The sequence below is a fragment of the Cimex lectularius genome, unplaced genomic scaffold, assembly GCF_000648675.2.
Source record: "Cimex lectularius strain Harlan isolate CLEC.00 unplaced genomic scaffold, Clec_2.1 scaffold124, whole genome shotgun sequence".
In the NCBI taxonomy this organism is placed as follows: Eukaryota; Metazoa; Arthropoda; class Insecta; order Hemiptera; family Cimicidae; genus Cimex; species Cimex lectularius.
The window spans coordinates 182,895-199,532 of NW_019392703.1; the positions used below are offsets into that span (position 1 = coordinate 182,895).

A 16,638-nucleotide genomic window follows, 5' to 3' on the forward strand; every position below is an offset into this window, starting at 1 on the left:
AACCAATTAAATTAGTTTTTTTTTGCATTGGCACAATCTGTTTTGGGTTTTGGGGCATTATTGCTTGGGGTGGAACAACGAAGTTTTATCTTAAACCACTTATGGTCAATATACTCATTAAAATAATTTTAAACAAAATTGGCAGATCAGCTGCTTATTAAATTTTTTGTTTATAGTGTTTTACTAGACCTAAGAAATAGGCTCAAACTTGCAAATAATTTAAAAACAATACTAGGCGACAACTTTAGTAACATCGAGAAATTATTTGGCTTCCTCTATGAATCCTGCCTAATAAACAAAACATAATTTTTCACATTGAAATGTTATACAGAGAGCCGCACCAGGGAAATGGCTTCCATGCTTTGGGGCTAAGAACATACTTTAAAAAAAAAGTTGTTATTACAAGAAATCATATTTTGAATGTTTCTTTATTTAGAGTTAATATCTTGATTTATTATATTTTTCATTAAATGTTGCCTGTACATTTTTGTACGATCATAAAATAAGAATTAATTATAATTGTTCCAATTTTCTGAAATGAAAAAAAAACCACATTCATAAATGCACTCATTAAAATCAAGTTAAAAGAAAGTCAGATCAGCTGTTTATTAAATTTTCTTGTTTATAGTGTTTTAAATACAAAATCATGCCTTTGAAATCACCTTCAATACATGCTACTAGAAAAAATCGTATTTTGAATGTCTCTTTATCTAGTGTTAACACCTCGATTTATTATAATTTTCTATTAAATGTTGCCCTTAGATTTTTGTATAATCATAAAATAAGAATTAATTGTAATAATTGTTCCAATTTTCTGAAATTTAAATACTCAATTTCTGAAAAGAGTGTCTTTTAGTAATTTATTATTTTAGAATTACATATAAAAATGTACTTGTTTCTATTTTATTGTGTTAGAAGATTTTATTTTTGTTTTGTTTGATTTTGTATAATTTATTTTTTGTGACTCTGAACAACTACCTGTCAAGCACAAATTATTCACTTAATTACAGTAGGTTAAATAAAAGGTTATTCAGATATCGTGAGATGCGGTCGGGTGTGATGTAGGTTTCAGAAAAACACACACATTAAATAAAAGGATTTATTTATACAATTGAGTGTTTAGATTTAATCCAACCAATGTATTTACAATATTTTCGGAAAATTTTGACCAGGTAGGATCAGGGGTAAACAGCATACGTGACCTGAGCATTGCCTCCATACCAACTACGTGATCTTCTACTCCCCCCCTCATTTTATTCAAGGAGTGCTGACAGCCGCTAGTTTCCTCAAAATTGCGTTCCTCGGTGGGATCCAAACGGTTTGATCGGTGGTTATTTCGTCCACGTGATCAACATAATCCACAAATGTGAAACTTTATGATCAAAAGGGTATGGTTTTATTGACCCGTATACTAGTTGAAATACGGCGCTTTAAGGGTTAAAACCTTACTATTTTTGCACGTCATGTTTGTAATTATTTGTGCTATTTTTGTTTTTAAACAAACCTTTCTTTCACTTTTTTACCGAATTCATATAAGACAAACTGTTAAAATATATAATTATTTCCATTCTCGCGGTTTTATCCTAAATTAATTTTGTCGAAAATTGCTACACGCTTTCTCCTATTGAATAAAGAAATATTTTTCTTACTTGAAGATTTGTCAGGATCATCATGTTTTATACAAATCACGTATCTTCGATATCAAGGATGGCCGCTGAGATTTGACGGCAGCTCATGAAATATTGAACGGGGACCAGGTTGGAATCAAAGAATCTTATACCAAGCACGGATTTAGAGATGCGGCTTTGTAACATAAACGCAGAAAGAAACCGAAATAACCGCTGGGATTTCGGATAGATCTCTCATTTAAAATATAATAGAAACTTTCTTTCTACAAAGAACGTCATCAGTTGTTACAGAACCTTTTAGGTATAAAAGCCACGAATTTACACTGTACACGCACTATAATCACATACAAAACAGATCAAGGACATGACAAATTTGAAAAAAAAAAACCAGTTCTTTTACCAAAAACTGCTTTGACAGACAGTCATAATGTAGATGGACGGGCGAAAGATCTCGACCACTCTTCAAAGATGTAGATGCAGATGTATTTTTCCAGGGTATAGTATACTACGTCGTTTAAGAGCTATTGTATACCCCGTTCTCTGCCTAAAGCACACCGGTGAGTTTCGTCAAGAAACTTGATTAATAGGCCCGGTTTCAGTGGTTGAAGCTCTTCTATGGTCACATTATACATCCCAAAACATTTCCTCCTGAGGGCTAGTGTAGCTCCGCAGTTTGGTAGTAGATGTGTTGGTGTCTCTTCTGCTTCTTTGCAGAATCTGCATGTGCCATCTTGGATTCCAATCTTCTTTCAGTGTCCATTTAACTTGCATTGTCCTGTTAGGGATCCTATTAGGATTCGCAGTTTGTTCCTGTTTCTCTTGACACATTCTGTAATTTTTTTTCTTCCAAAATTGGTTAGAAGATTCTTGGATTATCTGTGACCAATGAGTGAATTCCATAGTTCTTTCATTTTCTTTTTGTCCTGTCTGAAATACTCGTTAGTAGTGTGGGTTCCTATGCCGCAAAAGGGTTCAGCGGTGTAGCAGCTCCTTGCCTTGCAAGGGTGGACGCTTTCTCGTTGCCTTCTACTTCCATATGTCCTGGGACCCAGCAGAGGCTGACTTTGTTCTGCGTACCTAATATTTTTAGTTTTGGAGTTCAGCACCATCCTTGAACTAATTTGAGCTTAGTGCTTTGATGGCTGGCTATCTGATATGATAGCTATGTTCTTGTTTTTGTACCTTTAGTCAAGTTGAGTTGAGTACATCTCTCGATTGCGCGAATCTCAGCTTGGAAGATACTGGTGTATTTTCCCACGGGTTCTGAGCATTTAATTCCAGGACCAAATACTCCTGCCCCTGTACCTTCTTGTTTTCTAGATCCATCTGTGTACCAAAGGATGGTGCCATTCTTAGAAGAGGTGGTTCCTGGTTCCCTCTCGTTCCCATTCTTTTTTGGTACCTAGGTTTGTTTGGAAGTTTTGACTAAATTCAAACATCCTGTTCATGTCGTCTCTCGTAGTATCGTCATGAGTATCGTATGGTCATACCATACTTTACAGTATTTTAAGCGGATGTTTATATTTGTTAAAGTTTAAATAATTGAAAATAGTCAAAGTCATGATGAAGGTGATATATTACTCAACGCACTACATGCCTAATAATTAATAAAAAGATCGATGTTTCGATTATTTTTTTACTCACGAAAATTTGGATTTCGGTATGGTCAAGTGGATGAAAAAACAAATGCAGTTATCTGCCAAGCTTTCGGTCAATTTTAATGTCATCAGGGTAAAACAATCTTAGATGTCTATAAATTGATATAATTAAATTTTCAATAATTGGTTTCAATTTTCTTTGAACGTGGCGTCAGTCGACTCTTTTAATTATGCAAAGACTCGCTCAGTGCGGTCTTGTCAGGAGAAGACCCTCCGTGGACCCTCTAATAAATAAGATAAAAGAACAGTTTAAAGGGAAGAAGTGTGAACGCTCAAGGGATTTAAAACCATTAATTTTTTAAATAAGATAAAAGGAGAATGAGACGGTGGCGGATCCAAGGGGGTGTAAAAGGAAGAACGCTCCTGGAGCCAAGATGTTATATGTTATATGTAATATGTCTTAGCATTATATAAACCTTGATCTGTTACCTCTGATAAACTTCCGAAAATTAATTCAGTTTCCTCTTAACTTGTCACGCTTTGGCTTTTTTGCCTCCCGGTTCGATACTTGACTCGATTTGATATCAAGAAACCTGCAAGTTGATGTTTAATTTTATGTAGATTTCTTTCAAAAATCTAGCTCTCTTTAGCGATCGCCTTTTTGATCGCATATCAATGAAATTTGGCAGGGTGGTAAAGAATCCTATAAGGACTGTTGGGATTGTTTTTTCAGCAAAATGGACTTGGGGTCGCAGAATATAGGCGATTAGAATAAAACATTCGATCAAAATTTTAGCCATTTTTTGCGTTTTCTCCCTCACAACAGATCGGTTTGTTTAATTTCACTCCCTCCTATCTCCGCCTTCTATTGAATTTTGGCATTTTCGGTACCGTTTTAAGTTGGATTCTTCTCGTAACTTTTAAGCCCGGTTTGGCTCAAATCCAAGCAGTATTTTAAAAGTTATCATAATTTGAAAAAAATCTGATTTTTAATCAGGATTTTTTTTCTCAAATGCGGTACTTTCAAACTTCATCACTGTATGGTGAAGGTTCCGGGTTCGAATCCAGCGGCTCTGCATTCGAACCCGACATACTTAGAAATGTTTTTTTTTTTCAAAAACACCGGCACCCCGAGGGTTGATATAACCTCTGCTCTTGCGAACCCTCGTAAAAAAAACCGAATTTCTTTCGTTTAAAAGCTCAAATTATTTTTTATAATAAAATAAAACCGTAGGCGTTTCTTAATTTTTTATTACCAAATATCCCAAGATTTCTTTTAATTTAACAGAAAAATCACGGTAAAAAGCTAAAATCCTTAAAAGTGTGTATATTATTAAAAAATATGGTATGGCTATCACACGTCTTTTTCCGTAAATCTTGTATTGTTACCAAAACGCAATACTGAAATTACACGGTAAAATAATTAATTAAATAGCTTAAATAAAATTTCAAATTAGGTAGTTAACTATTAAACCATTATTTTATTTTCATTATTTTCAATGGACTAGAAAAACATGGCCCGAATCTAATTTAATTTAACGCCAGCTGTTAATAATAAACAAAAACATATGACTAATTTTTTTTATCCTATTGCAATATGTTTATGATGTTACGTTTTGTATGAAATAAAATAAAATATATACCCATTGTTTTCAAATTTCTATAATTTTTAAAATAGCAAATTTTTAGCACCGCTGGATCGATTTTACAAAAGAAAGAAGTCTACCTCTCACTCCTTACTGTGAGGTTTGTTTTGTTCGTTTATGTTTTGTGCTAAAAAATTACATTACAGACAATTTTTTTCGTGGTTAGACAAATCCTTCTGGTGCTTTTCTGATTTCTGCCTCTAATCTTCTTATTCGATCTGTTGATGTAATAAGACCTAAGTTGACGATAAATTTTGTATATTCGTTAATGTTGGTGACTAAAAACATTTACATTGAGGACTATGACGGAAAAACGTTTGGAAACTTATGAAAATTATGTGCCTTTTTGAGTTTTTTCCCTTTGAAGGAGGAGAAAGTATTGTGTCGGACAAAAAACGATGTGTGGAGTTTTCTCTCAATTTACACGTTTTTAGTTTCCCTGTGAAAAAAAAACGAAATGTTTGTCTATGTTAATTCATTAGACGAATGTAATTTATTAGCGAGAAAGGAGGGGTTGTTTAACGCCGCCCCGAAGAAAATCGAGAGTCGGTGGCTGCAACGGTTAAGTCGGCTCATCACTGTAAGGTAAAGGTCCCGGGTTCGAACCCAGCGGCCCTGCACTCACAAATGTTTTTTTTTTCAAAAACACCGACACTCCGATGGTTCATATGACCTCTGCTGTTGCAAACCCTCGTCGAATTTTTGTTTGTTGTAAAGTTGACAACATAGCATTTTAGGCAGTCCACTTAGTTTTTATACAAAAGTAGAGAATCAGTAACAGATTGACGGTCAAATAGCTGCAGTTTAAAATAATATACGCGCGAAAGACCAGAAAAAGAAAGAAAATAAGCAGAGGGCTGATGACCTTAGCTGTTTGTCAGCGCATAAAACTCTCACATTATGTATATGTAATTTAAAATTTAAAAATTCTCGGAAACTCTAATAGAACAAATGTAAAAATTAAAAAATAAAACTGGTATAAACCACAAAATATTACTATAATTATTAAATCTAACTATCCTACAATCCTTTACCAGGATAATCTCATCTGCTCCATCTCTCTCGCCCTCATTAGCTTCTAGTTGGTAGGAAGGTAAACGGGGCGTGTTAAACTCCGCTACATTTGTGACTAGACTGGGGTGAAACAATCTTCCGCAGAAACAAGCAATGTTTCGGAACTAATAGGACAACGTTGGAGAAAATAGAACCTTAGAGACGTAAAAGGATGAGAAAGGGGGAAATGACACATCCTAAAAGGAGCGGTATATATTTATATATAAAACTTTTCAATTACATTAAAGAATCCATTTTAAATTACACTGCTTTTAAACTGAAATTATTCAATATTACAAATTCTATCTATTAGTAAAAGTTTGAATTGCGTAACATTTGTAACAAGAAAGTCGTCTCCATTACACAAATTTAATATTAATTTGTAAAGATGGTTAAGAAAATATACTTAAAGTTAAAAGAAAGTAGCTTATTTATACAAATCCTTTTAGAAGCTATTTCCACTCTTTCCACCTGTCTTTTATTTGCATTTTATTTAGGCGAGTGGATCCTTTAACTCTGGGGGGCATTTGCACAAATATTACAGTGAAAGAAGGATAATTAAATCGGACCCTTTTGTGGCGTGGAAATGGAATTAACATTTGACTTTTGCTTAGTTTTTACGCCTCGAGCCGCTGTTAAACCGATTGAATTCGATTCTCACTTGCGGCAATTTCTGCTTTAAGTCTGGCAAAGTTGCCCTTTTTACAAGCACTGCTGCTTTTTTTGTAAGCGTCTGTCGAATATAGAATGCCAGTTTAGACCTAATGTTTAAAAATAGATAACTTGCGTTGTGCTGTTAGAAGCGGGAGAGTTTGCTAAGAGGTTTAAAGAAAGGATTGTCGATTTGTACTTTGAAAGTTGTTTATGTTAATCTTGGCAAAAAGCCTTTCCAGTAACAACTCTGAAACACGGACCGCATCAATAAAGAGAGGTTTTAATACGCATAAATGAGCAATTATCAAGTTTAAATAGACTAAACCCGCTATTCTTTTGCGTCCTCAGAAACTGTAGTGTCCGCGCCTTCTCATTGGATTTAACAAAAAGTAAGGGAAAGGATAGTAAGTTATATGCGGGCTTTGGACCAAAGTACGTCCGTTATCCTTGCATGTCTTATCCTTAATCGGGCGAGGATGACCCTTGTAATACGGGTCTGAAAATCCGAGTGCCTTCTATCGTGATAGCTTCTGTGCCACCCGGCCCACTGATGCTGCCACTTCCTTTAATATTATTTTTTATTGCATTTTTACAGTAAATAGGACCGGATCGCCGTGGTTAATTCCGGTGGTTGGGGCGTCCCGGCATTAGCCGCCATCTTTACCCTCCGGACCGTTCCTCAGACAACAATCACCGTTTTGCCGAGGTGGTCCACTTATTAAATTTAAATTAAAAAAATCAATTATTAATGTTGAAGAACGGAGGCGTCGGTGGCCGAAACGGTTTAGGCGTTGACACGGCGCTCATCACTGTAAGGTAAAGGTCCCGGGTTCGAATCCAGCCGCCCTGCATTCGAACCCGACATGGTTTGTAAATGGTTTTATGGTTTTTTGTTTTAAAACAACGGCACCCGTTGATATAAAGGGTTGATATAACTTCTGCTGTTGAGAACCCTCGTAAAAAAATATTAAATAAAGAATATCCTTATTTTCTTCCTTTTTTATTTACTCCATATCACTACTCTATTTTGTATAATTTAAATTTAAAATATAAAACGTATAAACCATATTTTATATCATATAATTCACAATAATGTAATAACATATTTGCTCATCCATTTTTTAAAGTCAATAACGTTTTAATTTTTACAAAAGCTTTAATTTTTACAATACTTCAGCGGAAAAACCATTTAAAATTTCCGAGGAAAATTTAGACTTAGCGAAGTCCAGGTACTTTCGACTGTCGACGAGGTGTTTTACACATCCAACAACATCGTAATAGAGACTTTTTATTAGGACTTACGAGATGTTTTATGAGACTATAGTAAACATAAAAAAAAAGAGATCGTAAAATGGGATGCATTTTACATTTCAGAAACCATAAGCCATCGAAGCGACGAATCACCGTTGAAAATACGCAAAATTATAAACTACGAAATAATCGAATGAAAATCATGTTGCGTTTGAAGGTTTTACCATCGTTGTATCGATTTCGACGTTTCTGGAATTTCCAGACAATCGCTATCGATTTTGTTTGATTATTGATTTTAGAAGGTATTTTAATGCTTCTAGAATAAATAAAAAAACACAGAAAAGGAAGTTTCCTTATTGTTGTTACACTTTTGGATCGGATATATTTAACATGGCACTCTACATGATTAGGTTGGCAACAAGAAGCATTTAGCCGGGATCAGGTGTCGCCATAGCCTATTTCTCCTTTTTTAAAGCTCTTTTAACCCTCGCTATATGATAAAATTGCAATATACGAATTGCTACTTAAAACATCAAATTATTATTATTAACGCGGTCCTTTAAAAACAATCTGAAATAAGCAATATTTGACATAAATGTTTTATTGATGTTGAACGTATCTTATATAAAAGAATACAACAAAATCACCCGTCATATTTTGTATATTAATTATAAATTTAACAACTGCGATTTTTAGTCGTAAGAAGTAAATGAGAACAGACATATTGACAATCTAGCGTATTACACATGACAGGAGAAAAGATCTCTTGGCTACAACCACTTCGAACGAAGAGTAGGGTTTCTAGAAATTTTGGGGCAAGCGGTGGATTGAAGTGAAGAATTTTTATGGAAGTTTTTGAATACGAATTTAATGCCAATTAAAATGAGATTTGGAAGTTATTGTGAATAGTTACGTTTTATCAGGGGACCTTTAAAGGAATGATATTCCGACTTATAAGGTTTGATAATGTCCCCTTGTGTGGACAGCCAATGATCTTCGTCAAAAACCAAAGGAATCTTATTTGGGAAATAAATCACTGATACAATTTCTCTATATTTCTTCTTTAATCACAAGGCAGCGGGACCAGATAGAATTCCTTATGAGTTTTTTTAAATATGGTCCACGTCAATTCCAAGAACATCTTATTTGTTTTTATAACTATGTTTATGAATATGATGTTGATTGGGATTCGGGTTGTGGTCTTCAAACATACAATGTTTTTTTTTTTCATTTTTTTTTTATTGGCCTTATGATCTTGCATATTAGCCATAGTACGAATTCTTGTGTGTTCAAATTGGTGGTTATAGGGGAAAAAGGGCCAGAGGCGACGGTGGGAATCGAACCCACGACCGCGGCGTGAGAGTCTCTCATGCTAACCACTCGGCTACCGCCTTAACCTTTTTTTAAACAAGGGGATAGAAATGATCCCACTAAATATAGAGGCATTCCATGTCTGAATGGTGTGGCCAAGATTTTTTCTTGCTTACTGCTCAGAAGGTTAGAAGTTCATGTTGATGCCAACGGTCTTCTAGGTGAAAGTCAAATGGGGGTTTAGAAAAGGGTTCTCGACTAGTGACAATCTGTCAGTATTGGCCAACGTAGTCAATTTAAGACTGTTGAAACCAAAGCAGAAGACTTATTGCTTCTTTGTGGATTTGAGAGCTGCTTTTGATGGTAGATCGTCGGGGATTGTTTTTAAAACTCATTGACTTAGGATTTTCCTCAAAGATGATCAACACTTTAAAATCCCTATTCTCTGCGACTTCTGGGAGTGTGCGTGGTAAGGAGGGTATTTCAGAGTCTTTTAAAGTGCATTGTGGAGTGCGTCAGGGTTGCCAGTTGAGCCCAATCTTATTCGCTCTCTTTTTACATGACTCCCAAATGTCCTGGAATGTGGAATCCGTATAGGTAATACGTCAATTAAAATATTAATGTATGCGGACGATATAGTTATCCTATCGGATAGTGCAACCGGCTTAAAAAGAAATATCAAACTATTTGAATATTACTGTGAACAGTGGAACCTCATAGTTAATTTAAAGAAGTCGAAAATCATGGTGTTTAGGAGAGGGGTTGAGTTCTCTGGATAGCTTTTTTTAGGGGCAATCTCATCATATTTAGGAGTCATATTTACCCGAGACTCTCTTGGACAAAGCACTTCTCTTGGAAAGCGTCAGTGGCTAAATTAGGTCTAAATAACACATGGTCAGCCTTCCTACTCAAAGAAACTATCCCTATTAAAATCAAGTATAATATTTTTAAGGCGATAAGTCATGCAATTCTGTGCTATGGCTGTCAAATGTGGGGATACCAGAGGTTTGAAGCAATAGAAAAAGTGCAAGGTTTTTTTGTAAGAAAGTTGTTCACATTGCCATCTGGTACACCAAACAATATATTATATTTAGAAACCAACTTGGATTTAATTTTGGTGTATACACTTAAGCTTCACTATTCCTATATTGTGAAAGTTCTGATGTCTCCCCATACCAGATACACAAGGATCTTTGGCGGTCATAAAGACTAATATTTCATGGTTCGCTCACTGGAAATATTTGCTTGAAAAGTACAACTTGCCCTTCCTCATATCCTTAGACAACCTTTGAGACTGGCATAATCATTTTTCAAGTCTTATTAATCAAATTAATAAACAACATCACGAAGAACGCCGGTGACGTGTCCAAGCATCTACACATCTCACATTTTACAAGGAGGTACAAATTTCTCCTGCATTGTTCGACCTATATGAAGATAATTTTGACGGTCTCAATGAGTTGCGATGGCTATTTAAGCTAAGAAGTGAGGTTTTGCACTTGAACTCGGCTGTTTGGATCAGAGGGGAATTAGGAATCTGTTCTTTGTGTAATTCCCACTTCTTGGCGGAGTGCTCAACCCTGGGTGAGATTCGGTTGTTGCATCTCGGATGTTTCACTCTGCCCAGGGTTGACCTGTTACGGTTTTTGAGTGGCTCAAATTCGCGGCCCTTAATTCGATACGCTAGGCATGCATGGAATTACAGATATGAATTAATTAATGAGTTTAATTTTTGATTTCTTTTGTATAACCTGCTTATTTGTTCTCTTTCGCATTTTGGCAGTTGTTGTTTCTCCTTTTTTTCTTTTTATTGCGTAGGCTATAACTTTTATTTTATTGTGTATTTTGTCGTTTTTGACTGTTTAATCAACGACCTCTGGCAGACCGATCCAAGATCCATTGCCTTAAATGCTTTAAAATCTAAATTGTCTTTTTTCCTTTTTTTATGTTTAGTAAAGCATTATTATTATATTTCTTCTTTGACAAAAATGTTTTTCATTAAGACATCAAAATACGTTATTAAAAAAATAAAGCGTGAACTTTTTGCTTACAAGGAAACAATATAACAATAATTAGATACCATAAGTGTTAATAATACGTGCCTGAAGGGCAAAGTTAAACCAATCAACTTTGATAGTCACAAAGGGAAAAAATACCAAAAAATGAAAACCATAAATGAAAACAACTGGGCCAAACAACAGAAATGATTTATATCAATAAAAATTCAAGTGGATACAAATCTGTTTGGGCCGGTTTTCTGCTGGATTATTTTTTTCTTTTAGTTTCCAATGCCAAGACTAGACTGAACTATCCGTCCTCGATTTCCTGCGAGTATGTTCGTATGTTGGATGTTTTGTATGTTGAGTTTGGGTTTTAACTGAACAGGACAAATCGGTCACAAATTACAAAAATATTACTTGACCCGTATCAACATGATACGTATAAACAAACAGAACAACCAAACACATACATTGCCTCAGTCCAAAATACTTCTCAAAATCCTCTTTTTTTATCGATGTATTCAATGGCCGCTCCATTACCAAAAAAATGCGTATATTTTTTATCACCTATTTTAATTCTCCAATGTAACAATCCTGATGACCTCTGTGATATTTACATGAAGGGAAAAGCAATAGTTTGAAATGTAAAAGGGACAGTTTAATACTTTTTAGTCATTTTGATTGGATGGATTTGACAACCGATATAATTTAAAGATGGAAGTAAATAGGCTATTGCAAAAGGGTGGGAAAAGTTGGAGAAGTACAGAACATATTTAAAAGTAATATATGACTGCGTCTTAAACGGAGTTTATTTGAATAATGTGTACGTCCCTGCCAATTGGTGCACAAGTCTTGGTCATGACTAGGAGATTAAAAAGTGGCTCAAAGTCTTCTCAATGAAAATAAGTACGCTGGGTATCAAGAAGTACCAGAAAATAATATAGGATGAGAACAGAGACTACAGATGTGGTTAAAGGCGAGGATGAAGGAGGTCAACTGGGCGCGAAGAGCTAACTCCTTTTGACAAAGTTAGGAAAAGAAAGAAAACTTTTTTACCTGGCGTGATGGTGAAGTTTTATGTATACCAAATTAATAATTAGATTCCTATAAGCTTATAAATTAAATGGTTATAAGTTAAATATATCGCATATTGATAATAATATTCTATACTATAAAATGTTTAATAAATAATTACTGGCTATGTTAAGTCATTACTTCAGGCAGCCTGTAAATTTTTAAAATTTATTTCTTGTAGTTATATCGTTAAATCCTTGTAAAACAAAAAGCTTAGTAATTATTAATTTATCTCACGTTGAGAGATAAATCGCATTCAATGGTAATTTTATTTCATCGTTATATGTTTCTTTCAAGGAACACTTTTGAAACAAAAAAAAAAAAAATACTTCGTGGATAGAGTAATTAATATAGAACTGGACAAAAAAAAAAGGAAAGCAGAATTTGTAATATCGAACGTGTAGAAAATTTTCAGGCTTTTGAGAGAGCGATAGAAAGTACTTTGCATGTAGGGTAGTCGAAGTGGATAAAGTTCCCTGATTCCTGATCCCCTGTAAAACCTTGAAAGCGAACTTTTCTGGTTAAGGGCAAAATATCCAGGCAAGTGGATAAATTTCGATCCGGGTAAACCCGAGGGGGGGTCGCCAACCGCTAAATTTACCATCATTTGCCCGACATGTCAAGCCGACAAAGATTAAAAGACATTAATCATGAAGTGTCCTATTGGCCTTGAGGAAACATTGATTAAACGAGAAAATGTTAAGAACCGACTAATTATTTATATATTTAACACGATGTAAAACTTTATGCTTTAGCTCGACGTTTCCGTTTTCTCAAAACTTAGTTTGTGATCTTGATGTATTACATAAATGGATTTTAAAAGTTTTAAGTCTCCTAAATATACAATTAAGTAAATAAATAAAAATACTTAAAAATAAACGCTTTTTTTAAACTAAAAGCTGGTAATATGTAAATTTTAAAAAATCAATTTACTAATAAGTTTCGTAGAGTTCTGATTTAATTAGTCCCGTTAATAAGATTTACCAAAAAGGAAGGAAAAGAACAAAATGGTCTGGGTAAAAAACAAATTTAATTATCTGCCAAGCTTTTAGACCTATTTTAAAATCATCATCAGGGTAAAACAATCATAAAATGTCCTCATATTGACATAATTATGCGTTTTATAAATGGTTTTAAATTTCTTTGAGCATAGACTCAATTCCAAAATTGCTAAGGGAGGCAACACGGAATCAATCTTGCCAATGTTGGAACTGCTAGATGGCAATAATAAGTATGAGAATTTGCGCTTATTACCTTACGCTTATTTCGGTTTATACTTTGTTGTTTCATTTTGAAACTGTGAATAGAGGTATTAAAAGAAATTACATTTTGTCATTTGACCCTGCAATATTTCTTCTTAAAAAAAATTCATGTTATTTTGGACGTGAAATAAAGTTTGCGTTGTTAAAAAAAAACAGTTTGTTACGCATCCTCAGGAGGACCGAATTGAAGCGTTATGCAAATAAAAGGACTGGGGAAAAGCAAACAAAGAAAAACGGCAATTGCCATGGTACCTAATTTCCATTTGTCTCCCGTTTTGTCCTCCAATCGAACCACATCCTTCAAAGGTTGTCTATTTGGAATGTTAATTCTTCAGAACACCGTTTACAAACATGAAAATTTAATAATTTATTTCAAACTCTTGGATAGTTTAAAAATTATTATATTGATGATTTTATATGTAGATAAATTTTTTATAGATGTGGATAAAACAGAAATATATATTTTTTCTGTTATCACACGTATCAATCCAACAATATTAATCGATCATTGCTTATAATATATTTCAATTTCAGTAATAATTATTAAAGAAATAATTATTATTGATTTATGTAAGCTCACAACTGAACATACAAGTCCATACATGCACACTTGTGTCGAGTTGATCCTATCACTTCTCGCAGTCCACAGGCAAGTCCAGCGTTTTTAATTTAGAATAAATTACCGGCAGGGATCGAGACTCACCCAACCCGAGTGTTGCAGTTCAGGGTCAATATTTGGTTTTATCCGTCTAGCACCGTGGTTGGGCTAACTGTCAACAGTTACGTCATTTCAGCTCCTAAAATTCATCCACGCTCTCACTCGATTGAGTACTCGATATTCCTTCATCACATTTACACCTTTTATAAAATAACGTAATAGAGGGTCGATGGGGTACTTATTATTATTATTCCGCCATAAGCCCACTCACATTACACATTCGCGCTAATAAATACATTCGTCCTCAACTCACATTAGGTACACTACAATATCAGTATTATATATAGTAAAACATCCCTCTTTCCTCACTGAATCGGAACAGGAGACCCAGATACTCGCCGTGATCAATCACGATTATCAGTCACACTCACTCGGTAGAATACTCGATATTCCTTCATCACACTCTACATCTTTTATAAACTAACCTAATGGTCGATGGGATACTCAATATTCCGCCATAAGCCCACTCACATTACACATTCGCGCTAATAAATACATTCGTACACAACACACATTAGGTTACACTATAATACCAGTAATATATATAATAAAACACCTGTTTCCTCAATCAATCGGAACAGGAGACCCAGATACTCGCCGTGATCAATCACGATTATCATTCACGCTCTGAATAGGGGCAAGGAATGACACCTTTAACTATCTGGGGCACCTCGAGCAACCTTTTTTTACATGCCGACACATACGCGGTCTGAGTTCCAAAAGTAAAGTAATTGTCCGTGTGCCATCACATGGCCAGTTCTTAATTGGGTGAGGATGACACCTCTTCTACGAGTCAGACCCTCCGAGGATCACCCGTGTATCGACAGTGCCCTTGGTACGAGAGGGATTTTCTGCCGATCCCACCGATGCTTTAGCTTTCTTTTAATCATGTTTTTTTATTGCGTTTTTAGGGGCTGGATCGCGGTGGTCTTGTCTTCCTTCCCGTTTTCTTTACTTTTCTGACCTATGAGGCCGTACCCAGACGATAATCATCGTTTTGCGGAGGCGCTCAAGTTCATTACAGTACATGGTATTTCTCCAACAAGAGCACCACGAGATGGCCGTCGGGGAATCTATCTCGGAAAGGGAGCCGGTGCATACAGGGTAGATGATTCACCTTCTCGCATCACCTTCAGCGCCTGCCAAATCGCATACAATTCTGCCCTGTAAACGTTACAATGCCATGGGAGAAATGATGAACGATGAAGTGAGCGTGGTGTTCAATCCTTTTCAAAAAGATAGTTCCTACTCACAGTAGGTTGTTTTTCAACGATCCGGATTTCGAGCCCTTTAGCTCATCATCAGGCTGAAGGACTTTTACAAACACGTCTCTCGACATGAATTGCAAAAGTGAACCCGCTGATACCCTCGCCAACTCGTCGTTCCAATGACCAGCTGGTTTTTTAATGGCGCTCAATTCGCACGAGCGAAAAGTGGGAATTGTAACACAAACCCGTCGCGTTAGACCCTTCTGTTAAATAATGCTACAAAAATAATGTTAGCAAATATCTCAAGCATCATAATTAGGGTGAAAAAAATAAAAAAACAGTTTTTGGCAAAAGGAAAGGAGGTCTCAATACAATGCCATATCAGATCACAATAATCATCGTATAAATTATCCGTTTGAAACTGTAAATTGCAAAACAGAAAAAAAAACGCAAAATACGTGCAGAGACATTAAGTGAAATAATGTCAATATTATCTTTCAGACTTTTGTAAATTACTGAAAATAACTTTATAAACCATAACATAGTTTTACAGTTTGCTGGAAAATAACCACTTACCAAAATAAAGCTCTTTTTCTAATTTCCAGTACAGTATCACAGTTAAATATTAAATTTCATATGGAAAAAAAAAGAATTGCCCGAGCGCAGGATGCTAAGTGAAATAATGAATAAAACGGGTTTGTATCAAGTCATTTAAATTAAATACATATTAATGACGAGTTTTCCCTCTGAAAGCTCTTTTTGTGTATGAGTACGTTTATGTATTGTCCTATTTTTAACTGTATGAAATACTGTTTAAATTATTTAAAACAGTTTTATTAGCTGTTATTTTCATTTGATGGTTAAACCTTAAATTTATAGCTTTACTTACTGAACGTTAACTGCCAGCTTTAATAATTTCAAAGCATATTTGCTGCATAAGCATTCAGGTTCAAAAGACTGAAACGTGTTTTAATTAGGATGTTATTACAAGACCAGACGGATTACAAAATTGATAGCGCAAAGCTCGCGGTTTAAGCTTTGACAGCGAAATGGCGGCTGTCAACATTGGTCATGTCGTGTTTGGGTCGCATATTGTTGGCATAACGAGTTATTTCCATATTGCATCCTTATCGATATTAAAACAAAACCATTCGTGTTAGTCCAAACTGTTTATGTTTCCGCTCTCTAATTCTTTTACTAGACTCATTTTCAAAGCATATTTGAACGCGACGAGC

The 16,638-nt window shown here is 35.0% G+C and overlaps 1 protein-coding gene across 1 annotated transcript in view; it reads right to left on the reverse strand.

Moving 5' to 3' along the window:
* LOC106666393 (IDLSRF-like peptide) overlaps positions 1-16,638 on the reverse strand; it is a 63,339-nt gene that overhangs the window by 7,185 nt on the left and 39,516 nt on the right. The gene's annotated exons all lie outside the window — the stretch shown is intronic.